This window comes from Saimiri boliviensis, chromosome 14, assembly GCF_048565385.1.
Source record: "Saimiri boliviensis isolate mSaiBol1 chromosome 14, mSaiBol1.pri, whole genome shotgun sequence".
NCBI classification, from domain to species: domain Eukaryota; kingdom Metazoa; phylum Chordata; class Mammalia; order Primates; family Cebidae; genus Saimiri; species Saimiri boliviensis.
In genome coordinates, this window is record NC_133462.1 from 24,672,876 (window position 1) to 24,685,740 (window position 12,865).

The following is a 12,865-nucleotide window of genomic DNA, read 5'->3' on the forward strand; positions in this document are numbered from 1 at the left end:
GGAGGAGGAGGGGAGAAGGGGGAGGGGAGAGGGAGGGAGAAGGGGGAGGGGAGAGGGAGGGAGAAGTGGGGAGAAGAGGAAAAAGAAGCAGGAGGAGAAGAATGAGAAGGAGCAGGAGGAGGAGCAGAAGCAGAAGAAGAAGAAGAAGGAGCAGAAGGAGGCGGGGGAAGGAGGAGGTGAGGGAGAGGCAGAAGGAGGAGAGGAATAGGAAGAAAACAGCTTCGCTACATAGGAATGAGAACTGGATTGTCATCAGACTTCTCATTGACAGCACTGGATGTTTCAAAGCAGGTAATATTTTCAAAGGGCTGACGGGAGTTATTTTAAACCTAGAATTCTGTAAGTAGCATCAAGTAGAAGATAAAACAACACATTTCAGATACAAAAGGACTCAGACTCACTCTGAAATCACGAAGATTTTACATAACAGACAAAATTTAAAAAGTGAACCAAAGATCAGTTTAAATGCATATTTAAGTTCAAATAATGGTTTTTACAAAGTCTGGAATTAAAATCACAGGTCATTTTCACATGAAGGAAAGGCAAAGGACATGGGACTGGGATGGGTGACAGATAAGGCTTTGTCTTGTTCAAGGGAGGATACGGGTGCTGGGTGCATATATGCACACACACACACACACACACACACACACACACACACTTAAAATGTGTGTTAGAAATTAGGCATTCCCATTATGTGACCAAACCCCAGGTGTATACTTTTTAAATCAGAAAAGAAAAAAACAGGCCGGGCGCGGTGGCTCAAGCCTGTAATCCCAGCACTTTGGGAGGCCGAGGCGGGTGGATCACGAGGTCAAGAGATCGAGACCATCCTGGTCAACATGGTGAAACCCCGTCTCTACTAAAAATACAAAAAGTTAGCTGGGCATCATGGTGCGTGCCTGTCATCCGAGCTACTCAGGAGGCTGAGGCAGGAGAATTGCCTCAACCCAGGAGGCGGAGGTTGCGGTGAGCCGAGATCGCGCCATTGCACTCCAGCCTGGGTAACAAGAGCGAAACTCCGTCTCAAAAAAAAAAGAAAAGAAAAGAAAAGAAAAAAACAAAGAAACAAAATTTCATCTATGCAATAACATAGAGAAAACTTCATATGCCATGAAAAACAGACAACATAAAAAAGATAGCAAAAATAAAAACTAAACATGTTAGTAAACTTAATAAATGTTAATAAAAAGAATTTCAAACATTGGATTAGGTTAAATATATGCCCACCATTCCCCAGTTTTATACTCTTTATGTGAGAACCAGTTTCACAAAAAGGTTGAAAATATAAGAATGGAAAAGACATATACAAAGCAATGTCAATAAAACAAAAGCAAATATTGAAATATTAGTATCATATAAAATATAATTTGAAGCCAAAACATTAAATAGGTACAGGGGATTTTTATCTCAAGAAAGAATACAGTCTATCAAAGAACTTCAAGGAACTATCATAGTGATAAACTTCTATGCACCTAGTAACAAAGCTTTAAAATACATAATGCAAAAGTGAGTAATGTAATGCACAACTAACAAATTCATCATGGAAAAGGCTACCATGCTTTCCACAGATAGGAAATTGAATTTTAAAAATTAAAGTAGAGTGACAGAACTCCATACCCAAAGGAAAATATGAATTCTTTACAAACATCTATGCAACATCTAAAAAATGTTACATGTACAAGAACATACAAAAATACCTGAATAAGATTCCAAAACATAGAAATTTTATTAACTACATGTTTAAATTAAAAGTAAAAACAAAGCAATAGCAAAACAAACAAAAATTCTAGAATGTGGTTAAGACAATAGTCAAAGGAGACTTTATAACCTTTAATGTTATAAATAGAAAGTGACAAGAATTGAAAACAAATGAACAAAGCCTTCCATTCCATAAACTAGGAGGTGGGGGTGTAATAAAACTAAACCTGATGAAAGTAAGAAGGCATTGATAAAAATAACGGCAGACACTAATGAAACAGAACCCATTCCACACCCTTTTCCCTAAAAGGCTCATTCAGTACAACTAAAAACTGTTTCTTTGAAAAGACTAGTAAAATAAAGTTGGCAAATGATAAGAATAAAGAGAGAAAACACAAACAAACAACATGGGATTGAGGAACGGAATATAAATTCAGATACAAAAGACACTTAGAAATTACAATAAAATACAGAACAACTTTAAACCATTAAATTCGAAAACCTACACTAAAATAAATGATTGCCTAAAAAATTATCAGATGTAACGATGAGAAGTAACATACCTGAATAAAATATAACTATAGAAAAAAATTAAAGATAATGAACATTTAAATTTTTTAAAAAGCCTCATCAGTTTTATATTCACAGTTTAACAGACCTTCAAAGAAACAGATTATCTCTATGTTTATAAACTATTTCAGAACACAGAAAAGATAGACAATTTCTCAGGTGATTCTCCGGGATTGGATAGTGCTATGAGATATAGCATACAAGACAAAAGAGAAAGAAGGGAGGGAGGAAAAAGAGGGAAAGAAGAAGAGAAGAAGAAGGGGGAAAGGGAGGGCAAGAATTGCTGTTACTACTACTAAACATTAACATAAATATCTTACATAAAATATCAGTGAAGTGAGCTATGCAGTATATTCACATAATTCATTAAAGAACAACTGGGGTTTACCCCCAATAATTCAAGATTCATTAAACAACAGGAAATCTATGAATTCACTATATTAATATCTTATAAGAGAATAATCATATTATATCAACAATATCCCAAGATCACTTGATAAAATTCAATATTCCTTCCTGATTTATAAAAATATTTGGCCATTTTGCCAAATCACACATTAGGTTTGATGGCAAAATATTGGAATTATTTCTATTAAAGTTAGCAATGAGACACTGTGTCCTGGAAGTTTTAGTCAATACAAACAAAGTGAATTTTTAAAAAAAAAATAAATAAGAAGTTATGAGTTATGATTATTGATAAGGACCAGGAAAAACTGTCATTATTCACAATTGAAAATGACTATACCTAAAAGATCCAAAGAATAAAGTATAAAACTGTTAGTACCGATAAATGTGTAGTAAGATGTCAAAGATAAAATCAATATACTGAAAATTATTATTTTCTTATATTAAAAAAAAACTAAGTTGTCAGAGGAAATTTCAAACACGTAGGATAAATATAATAAGAAATAGGCAAGATCTATAAAAGTAAAATGTAAAACTTTACAAAAAGGCATAAAATAAGATCTGAATAGAGCTATACAATGTTCATGGATGAAATGTGATATTTCATCCATGTGATATTGTAAATACATAAATTCTCATTAAATTAATCTGTAAATCTAAGTCAAATTATCAATAAGATCATCTATCAAACTTAGCAAGTGAAATCTAAAATTTATCATTTAAAAATGTGATAATTGCCAAGTAAATTTTAAGAAAAAATAGATGGCATGTGTACTATCAAATCAAAATACAATAAAATTATAGTAATTGAAATAATGTGTATGCAATTAGTATACAGAAGTAGACAAAATATGTCAAAACTATAGTAATTGAAATAATGTGTAACAGTTAGTATACAGAAGTAGACAAATATGTCAATGAATGAGGTAGAGAGACGCCCCAGAGTGACACATGGTTTTGATAAAGGTGATGATTCAGATATAAAAATAGACTGATCAGTAAACATATTGAGACAATAGGCTATTCATTTAAAAATACAGCACACAAAATTACTTCACACAAAAACAGTTTTAAAACTAAGACATCATCACTAAAATCATAGGAGAACTTTTTTTATATTCCTTCATAAAGAAGATTCAATGCCATTAATCAAAAAGCAACATAATTTTAAAAATTATCTGACACACACGAAATACGTGTATTAATAGATAAAAAGCTCTTTTGTATCATTTAGGCAAAGAACAAGTAATCCAATAAAATGTGCAAAAAATATAAAGACATTTTGAAATGAAGCCATATAAAGTCATATAAATAGAAAATGCATCTTTAACTATATGCTAAAGGGAATTCATATAAAATTTTAAAACTTTGTTGCATCAGATTGCAAAAAACTAAAAAGCTTTATGTATACATTGTTGGTACGGGTTTGGGAAACTAACTGTTCTCACATACTATCTGCATAAAAGTAAACTGGTACACCCTTTTTAGAAAGCAATTCATTCAATATCCATGAAAACTTTAAATGTGCATACCCTTCAACCTAACAATGACACTTGGAGGCATCTATATTATAGAAATATTCACATGTGTATGTGTCAGAAATTTTTCTGCAGCAGTTTTTTAATTGAAAAAAGAACGGAAATGTTTCTATCATTGATCCATTGGACAATACCTAAGTAGTTATGGTACATCCATATCATGAAATTTTGCCCAAGTTTAAGAGAATTAAATAGATCTCCATATTCTTAAATATATAAATGCTAGTGACAAATCAACACACATAGGATTTTGCCATGTCTGTAAAAAACAAGAACTCCCTTACATTTATATGTATTTGTGCATGTGCAGTGATAATGCCAATTCCATGTACCATCATGTACCACTTGAGAACAGGGTGAAATTGAAGTGAAGGTGGGAGATTTAAAAAAGACCTTCACTTTTTATTCTCTATGTATTTGAAATGATGTTTTAAAGTTATTTTATTTATAAAATTCAAAGAACAAAAAGTAAATGGAGTTTTCCTATATATTTTATGTATCAGTTGGAAAATATAATTTTAAAATCTCATTAATAGAAAACTATGAATATGTGTGTGATGTGTGAATATAAAATTTCATCCTAAATATATACATCAAAATAAGCATTTAATGGATTAGAAATTTATATTTTAAAATAAAATCATAAATACATAAGGTGAATTTAAGAGTCTACTAAGATATTAACGGGGTAGAAAATTATTTTCAAAGCATGACACTAAAGACAGTAAAGGAATAGATTAAAAGATTTGATCACTTAAATCCCTTTATCTCATTAGAAAACACTGTGTACAAAGTTCTTTTACAAGTGAAATACTTGGAAGAAACAATTAAAAGATGTGTATAAGACAAAGGGTTAATATCTTTGATGTCTGAAGAGATGCTACAGTTCAAAAAAAAAAAAAAATCAAATATCCAGAAGAAAACTAGACAGAGGGTATAAATAGGTAATTCACCAAAGGGAATTAGAGACATTCCATTAAAGATGATATGTATCTTTACTTCTATATAGATAGATATCTACATAAAATATAGATATACATACATATTAAGCTTGAGAAATAAGTAAAATGAGATACTTCGCATATAAAATTAGTACAGTGTATCACTTTGTTAAATAACATTCAGACTTGAAAGAATGTAAGGAACGGGACAGGGTCATTATTTGTGTGGAGTGGTAGTGGTGCGAAGTGGGGGACATTAATTTCACATCACATGCCTGAAGGGCAGTTTGGCAAGAGGTATTCTTTGAATGTGCATTCTCTTTAACCTGGCAACTCCACTTCTAGCAATTAAACCTAAGGAAATAATTAAGAATGTGTACAAAGATTTCCCTGAAATGATGTTCATCAAAGTGTCATTTATAAAAGTACACCTAGATTGCCCTTCTCCCTTGTCTGCTGCCAAGGGAGTAGGGAGCAGGGGGGCCAGGGATTCATAAGGAGAAAATTAGGCAGAGTGCCTTCCAAGGATAACAGTGTAAGTAACGGAGCTCTGTAAGATTAGGAAGGCTTGAGAGGTCCTTTAGCAGAACAAGCTGATTTGAATCTCATAGGCCTGCTGCAGCCTATTGGCAGGAAATACTCTCACCAAGTTCAAAACCTCTGACTTGTACATTATTCATTTTTTATTTATTCATTCATTTATTTAACAAATATTTATTGAGCAACTACTCTATGCCAGACACCATTCTACATACCAGAGATGAATGTTTAGATAGAAAGATATGGATGGATGGATGCATGGATGGATGGATGGATGGATAGATGAATAATAATGGATGAATGATGGATTTGTGGATGGATGGATGATGGATGGATAGAGAATAATGGATGGATGAATTGATGGAATAATGGATGGATGAATAGATGGAAGGATAGATAGGTAGAAAATGGATACTTGGACAGGTGGATTAATGATGGCTGAAGGATGGATGGACATACAGATGGATAAATAATTACTAACAACCAAAAGAAAAACAAAACCAGATTGCAACTGCGATGTGACCACCTTGATAACCTTCTTCCACTTACTTCCTCTGCCCTCACCAATATCCCTCCCAGCTGCTGAAATTGGCAGAGAAGAGAGCCGCTCACAACTCTCATCAGAGGTCAAGAAGACTTAACAGCAGTAGAAAAGAGTGACGACTTTCTAATTCCTGGAGAAAAGGCAGTGGCCTGGACAAAGCATGCAGACAGTCTTGAAGGAAAAGAGATCAAGGGACAAAGGTGGTAATGCGGAGGGGAGACTGGCTCACGAGGGCATGCTCTGGATACCATGCACCAATCAAAAATGGTGCAGACACATGCTTAACACCCATGAGGAGACACTCGGAAGGTTAGGGCAGTGAAGTCTTTGAGTGTAATTATCTAGAGTGCAACACCCAGATTTCCACCCTCCTCCCCATGATCTATAATGGCCTGGATTCAATCACCAAAAACCCAAAGCAAAAAACAGATTGAACTTCCTCCACACCTCTGTGCACACACATACATGTACACGGGTACATGTATCCACTCACAGAAAAAGAAACACAACCCATCTTTCTCACATTCCCACCTCTAATCCAAAAGCATATGCCCGAGACCCCTTCAGGGTTGGTGACGAGTTGGCCAAGGCAGGGACTCACGGTACCCATCACATCAGAGAAAACGCAACTGATTTCACGATGACTACTTTTCTCTGAACAAAGGGAACCCCAGTCACCCTCTGTGAGCCAAAGACAAGGAGTCTGGTCCCCACATCTAATGAGGGAGAAAGAAAATTGGAAACTGTCTGTATTTCCACCCACAGGACTGGGTTAAATAAATCAATCATGGTAGAACCATGCAATTGCTTTTGCACTCATCAAGAAGGGTGGAGAAAAATACATTAAATTCAGTGGCTGGTCACAAAATGGTATGCAAAGCACAGTCCACTTTCTGTACAACAACAAAAAGCGAGAACACATATGCATAAAGGCCTGAAAGGAGAGACGGCTAAGAGCTGGTGTTGGTGATCATCCAGGGATGTCCATTCCTTTCCGGCTGCCCAGGTCCGTTTTCTAATTTTTCAAAATCACCTCATTATGTAATGGTCAGAAGAATTAGCAAAGTATCAATAGAAACAAAAAGAAGAAACATCCTTTGTAGATTTTTCAGCGTTCTGGACATCATAAGGTCTATCTGTTGATCACACAGGACAGGGTAAGTCAGGGAGGAGCTGAGTGGAGTTGTAGGGCTGGCTCCCTGGTTCTGGTGATCCCTTATCCCAGGCGTCCCCAGACTTTTTACACCGGGGGCCAGTTCACTGTCCCTCAGACCATTGGAGGGCCACCACATACTGTGCTCCTCTCACTGACCACCAATGAAAGAGGTGCCCCTTCCTGAAGTGCGGCAGGGGGCCGGATAAAAGGCCTCAGGGGGCCGCATGCAGCCTGCAGGCTGTAGTTTGGGGACGCCTGACTTATCCAGACACCTGCTGTGACCCCAGTAACAAGCCAGCGAAGTAACAGGCACAAGAAAGGCAGCAAGGTCTGCAAAAGCAAAATCCCCCCTCATTAAAGTCACTGGCGGGACCTGACCTGATTACCGTCAGTCCAGGGCCCACAGCAGAGACAACAGGGGTTGGGGATGCCCTCTGTCTGCTCTGTGGATCTCCTCTCTGCTTGCATCTCTTTCTACACTGCTTGGGGATCAAACATCGTTCCAAAGGTTATCACCGTGAGAAACTGACATGGTAGCAACACCCGGGGAAACGCCAGCAAGTTGTGGTGGCTCCCGCGTTAATGGAGCACACCTGCTACAGAAAACCTGTTCACTGGAGGTTGTCACACAGTCATTCCACAGACAGTCTCCAAGGGTCACTCTGTGTCAGGTACCAAGCTGTGCCAGCCCTGGCACATTGCTCAGCCCTTAAAAGGAAAACTGGCAGCACAGTTTCCCAGTGTGGAAGCCGAGCTGGGAGAGGACCCCAATCACTGCTTAGATAGTCCAAGTTTCCTCAATGCTTGGAGCTAAAAATGTACATTTCCTATCTCAGGTATTTACAGCACTACAATTTACCCTTCCCCAGCTGCAGAGCTCTCTACATCATCCTGCTGTCTCCTGGCCAAAATCCCTGTTGGCCTAGAGTAAAAGGGTGTGGATTTCAAAGAAAACACTTTTAGAACCTCCCCCACTCACGGCCATAGCAAAGTAAGACTTGCTCAGTGGCACCTCCTCCTGATCCTTTCCCAGTCCTTAACCACACTCCACTCCCTCCTTTCCCACCCCTCTCCTTGGGTTGTCTCTCCCCAAGCATATATAGTAGTTGACTAGTTGCCCCCTTTTCTTGGTGCCCCGGCTAGGCTATAAATTCATGTGTTAGCGATGATTGTGCCTCTCCCGTGTTCCCTGTGCATGGAACAACGCATATTATTTCTAGCATGGAAGACACTCAGGAACTCCTAACTTTAGAGATCCTCCAAGTCTGATAAGATAGAAACAGTGGCTGGGCACGGTGGCTCACACCTGTAATTCCAGCACTTTGGGAGGCCAAAGTGGGCAGGTCACCTGAGGTTAGGAGTTAAAGACGAGCCTACTAAAAATACAAAAATTAGCTGGGCATGGTGGCGGATGCCTGTAATCCCGGCTACTCAGGAGGTCGAGGTAGGAGAATCGCTTGAGCCCAGGAGGCAGAGGTTGCAGTGAGCTGAGATTGCGCCAGTGCACTGCACTCCAGCCTGGATGGGATACAGAGCGAGACTCCATCTCAAAAAAACAAAACAAAACAAAACAAAATACAGGAAACAGCGCCTCTGCATCCAGGACGTCCGCATTCTTCAGGAAGTAATGCTAATTTCAAGCAGGCAGGATACACAGGTGGGAAACTATTTGGGTGCAGTGTCTAATCACACTGGTTCTGAAAATCTACCTTCTAGACCAGAACACTGTACCCATAAATAATATCAAGAGGCAAGGGAGAAGTGCAGTTTTAAATGATGTGGTGCCCACCAAGAAGTTTTCCCTGGAAGATTCTGGTCTGATGGCCATCAGACCCATCAAGCCTGAAGCCAGGAGCTAGGAGATGGTTTCCTGAGGTTCTGTTGAGCAGGATGCTGGGGTGTCAGAACCTACGGAGTTCAGGCACAAGGAGACCCCAAGCTCAGGGAGTAGCAGTGTGCTGTTATCAAATATATATAGGTTTCGTCCACGGTTCCTGCCTCACGGCTCCCATGGTCCCTGTTAGAGTCTGTTGTTGTAATGTTGGCAGTGTGAGGCCTCAGAAAACAGTATTTCTGATCTTTCCCTGCCCTCCTTTCACCTGCCCCGATGTAGGACTCTAGTCTCCCCCTATCTTTCTGATCTGCGGTCTTAAGACTCTCCCCAAAGAAGGTCTCGCCCTATATTCTGAAGGATACATATGACATCATGAAGCTTCCCTAAAAACCCAAGAGAACTGTGTTCTGGGAGCTTCAGGATAGCTGAACATATTGAGGCTCCCAGAAAGTGGTGTCCAGGGAAGGCACAGAAACTCTGCATCATGCCCTGTACATTGCCCCATGCCTCTCTTCATCCACCTCTTTTGTAATATTCTTTACAATAAACTGGTAAATGTAAGTAGATGTTTCTCTGAGCTCTGTGAGCTGCTCCAGCAAATTAATAGAACCCAAAAGAGGGGGTTGTGGGAACCTGAATGTAAAGCCGGTTGATCAGAAGTTCATGAGGCCCAGACTTGCAACATGTGTCTGGGGTGGCACCATCATGGGGACTGAGCTCTCACCCTCTGGGATCTCTGGGTAGACGGCGGCAGAATTGAATTGGGGGACACCCAGCTGGGGTCCGCTGCTGGGTGTGTGGGGAACCCCCGCCCCAACATTTGGTCACAGAAGTCTTCTTCTGTGTTGGTGACTGTGGTTGTAGCATGAGAGAAGAGGAAAATCATGGTTGGAGAGTTTTCTCGAAACAAACAGCAATGGTAACTAACACGTTACTTACCGAACATTCAGTTCTGTTCTAAGTGCCTTCATGTAATTCTCACAACTCTATCCATAGTAGTGAGTTTTACTACTACCATACTCATTTTATGGTTGAGGAAACTGAGGCACAGAGAAGTTAAATAATTTGCCTAAAGTTCCACATCTGATCGCTGGATTGCTGGGACTGAACCCCTGACCTCCTGTCTCTACATGCTACACATGTCACTACTAAGCCACCACTACCTTAAGTGGCCTGCAGTTGAAGAAGCTGGAGTTCCAGGGATGCTGGAGTGCCAGAAAACAGTGCCCCTGTCCCCATCTGGCCTGTCCCAAATACAGATTCTACATAAAGGCTGTCTCCACATTTCCTTGGGGAGTCTGCTCTCTGCACCACTTGCCTCTTGAGGGCAGGGTGGCCTCCTTTGTGCTCAAGGTCTGACCACAAGGTAGGCAGGCCCTGCATGCGCAACACTGGCCCTACTCTACAGGTCTTCTTCCGAGCCATCTTTCCTTATAGGACTAGCAATAAGAAACGTGGGAAGGAACAAATAGTATAGCATAATGACGAGATTTCAAATGAACAGCAAAAAAAAAAAAAAAAGAAAAAAAAGTAGAGGGGAATGCTGAAGGGTTTAAATTGCCTGAATCCACCCGTCAGTTCCCATGAGTTCTTCGGCCAAGTGGAGATTACATTTATGGTCATCAGCAGATGTTCAATGAGAGCCTACTATGTGACCATCCCATCCCTGAAGGCAACAGCAGCCTCCCATCAAAAGCCCGGCGCAGACCCTGCTGTCAAGAGCACAGGAAGAACAAGGGGAACAGCATGCCCAGGGACAAAGAGCAGCTGGACCCTGCACTTGGAGACTCTGGCAATAAAACTGCAGCTGAGTGCAGCAGCAAGCTGCGGAAGACAGCAAGTGGGTCTTCTTTCTAGACCCGCAAGTCTGCAAGAGACATCAATTTCACAAAAATTCAATTAAGCAGACAACAGCTCACTTTAGTGTCCATGCACTAGCCCTTGACCAGCCCAAGAGTTGGATTTCAGCAGAAAGAAGAGGGAAGCCTCTGCAGACTTCAAATTCTCCATCCTAGACCTGATCGAAGACAGTCCTTCTTACCCAAATGCCACAACGATGACCGTTTCCTCCGCTTAAGAAACTGGAAAAATAGAGAAACACATTCTTGTGCAGCCTTTGACCTTTGGCTCTCACTTTCCTTTTCTCAGCATTTTTTGGGGGAAAGAGTTTAGATTTTCAAAGGCCTGCCTTGTCTTCGTTGCGCATATTCCCGAAATGATGTAAAGAACAACTTCTAAAAAATATTGTCGTGCAGGAAAATGCAGACCCTCTGACCGTGCTCAGTGGTTTGTCTACAATCGCTCTGACATCTGAAATGGCCAGATCGTATAGGCTTTGGAGGCTGGGACTAACAATAGGTTATTGATGCCATGTTAAGCAATGGCAGGCAGCATCTCCAAGTGCAGCTCATCAGCAGAGGTGTTCTCCTCTGCAAAGCATCCCTCCCCACTCTTTCAGTATGTGAAAGCCCAGAGTTGCAGGCATTCCTGCCAGGGGCCCAGGGCACGGCAACACCAAATGTAAACATTTATTCCTCGACTCCAGGGAGAAGTCTGTCGTATCAGGCTTTGGATTTTGGGCCTCACAGTAAATCCTTTGTCTCTGCAAATGGCCAGGGTTGGGTTGGGTGGAGGGGGGAACATTTTCCTCCGACCCAGTCTAAATAGGACAGCAGTTCAGTTTAAATCAAATTTGTGAAAATTACATATATATATATATATTTTTTTTAATTTTAAAAATATATTAAAAAGCAAGTAACATATGTTTTCACTAAGTAAGTGATTGGGCTTATCAAGTAATATGACTCAAGATGCTTTGGAGGCGGCAGTTTGAGAACTGCATCTTTAAACTCACATCAGCTACAGTTTGCAAGCTTTTAAAACACAGGAGCCTGTCGAGCCATACAGGGTTCCTTGTGGAAAAAAAAAAAAAAGCAAAGAGAAGGTGGCTGGGAGAGGTAGAACAGGTTGTTTCCAATGATCGGTCTCCAGCACTTTCAGGAGAAAAGGAATAAATGCTGCTTCCTCCTAAAAGTGTAAAACGAAATATTATTCTAGCCATTCTGAGACTGCCTTAGAAGTATTATGCTGTTACAGATTTCAAAAGGTTAGCTTCAATGAACCTGACATCAGTATAACCCAAAATAACCCATTCAAGAGAAAAGTAAGAAATAATTGCTGTTTTCTCTTTTTTCCCCCTCTGCTATATTGCTATAATGATTTTGCATAACAGATTGAACAAAGTGCTGTTGTGACAGGTGGTAGAATTCAGCTAGTAAGCACGGAGACAGGGTTCAATTTAGTTTGTGAATCCTTTAATTGTTGTGCAGCTAATTAAAGAAGGTTCTTTACACTCGCAAGTGTTTACCGTTGCTAGTATGCATACATGAAAAATTAAATTGTGCCTTCAAGGGCTGAGAACTATAGAAAAATCATAGCTGAGGCTGCAACATGCTTACCAGCTCAAAATAGCTGCTTTTCACAATTGGAATTTGTAAAACTTTTTGCTAAGCAAATATAGAGCTAATTAGAAGTGTTCGTTGGACCAATTAACATTTAAATAAATAAGCCATATTGCACATTTCACAGTCTTTATTTAATGATGCTTCTAACTCTTTGGAAAGATTCTCTTAAGTA

At 39.7% G+C, this 12,865-nt stretch overlaps 1 protein-coding gene across 13 annotated transcripts in view; it reads right to left on the reverse strand.

The window, feature by feature from the left end:
• The window catches only part of ZNF536 (zinc finger protein 536), a 486,467-nt gene that overhangs the window by 290,395 nt on the left and 183,207 nt on the right, over positions 1-12,865 (reverse strand). The window lies entirely within an intron of this gene.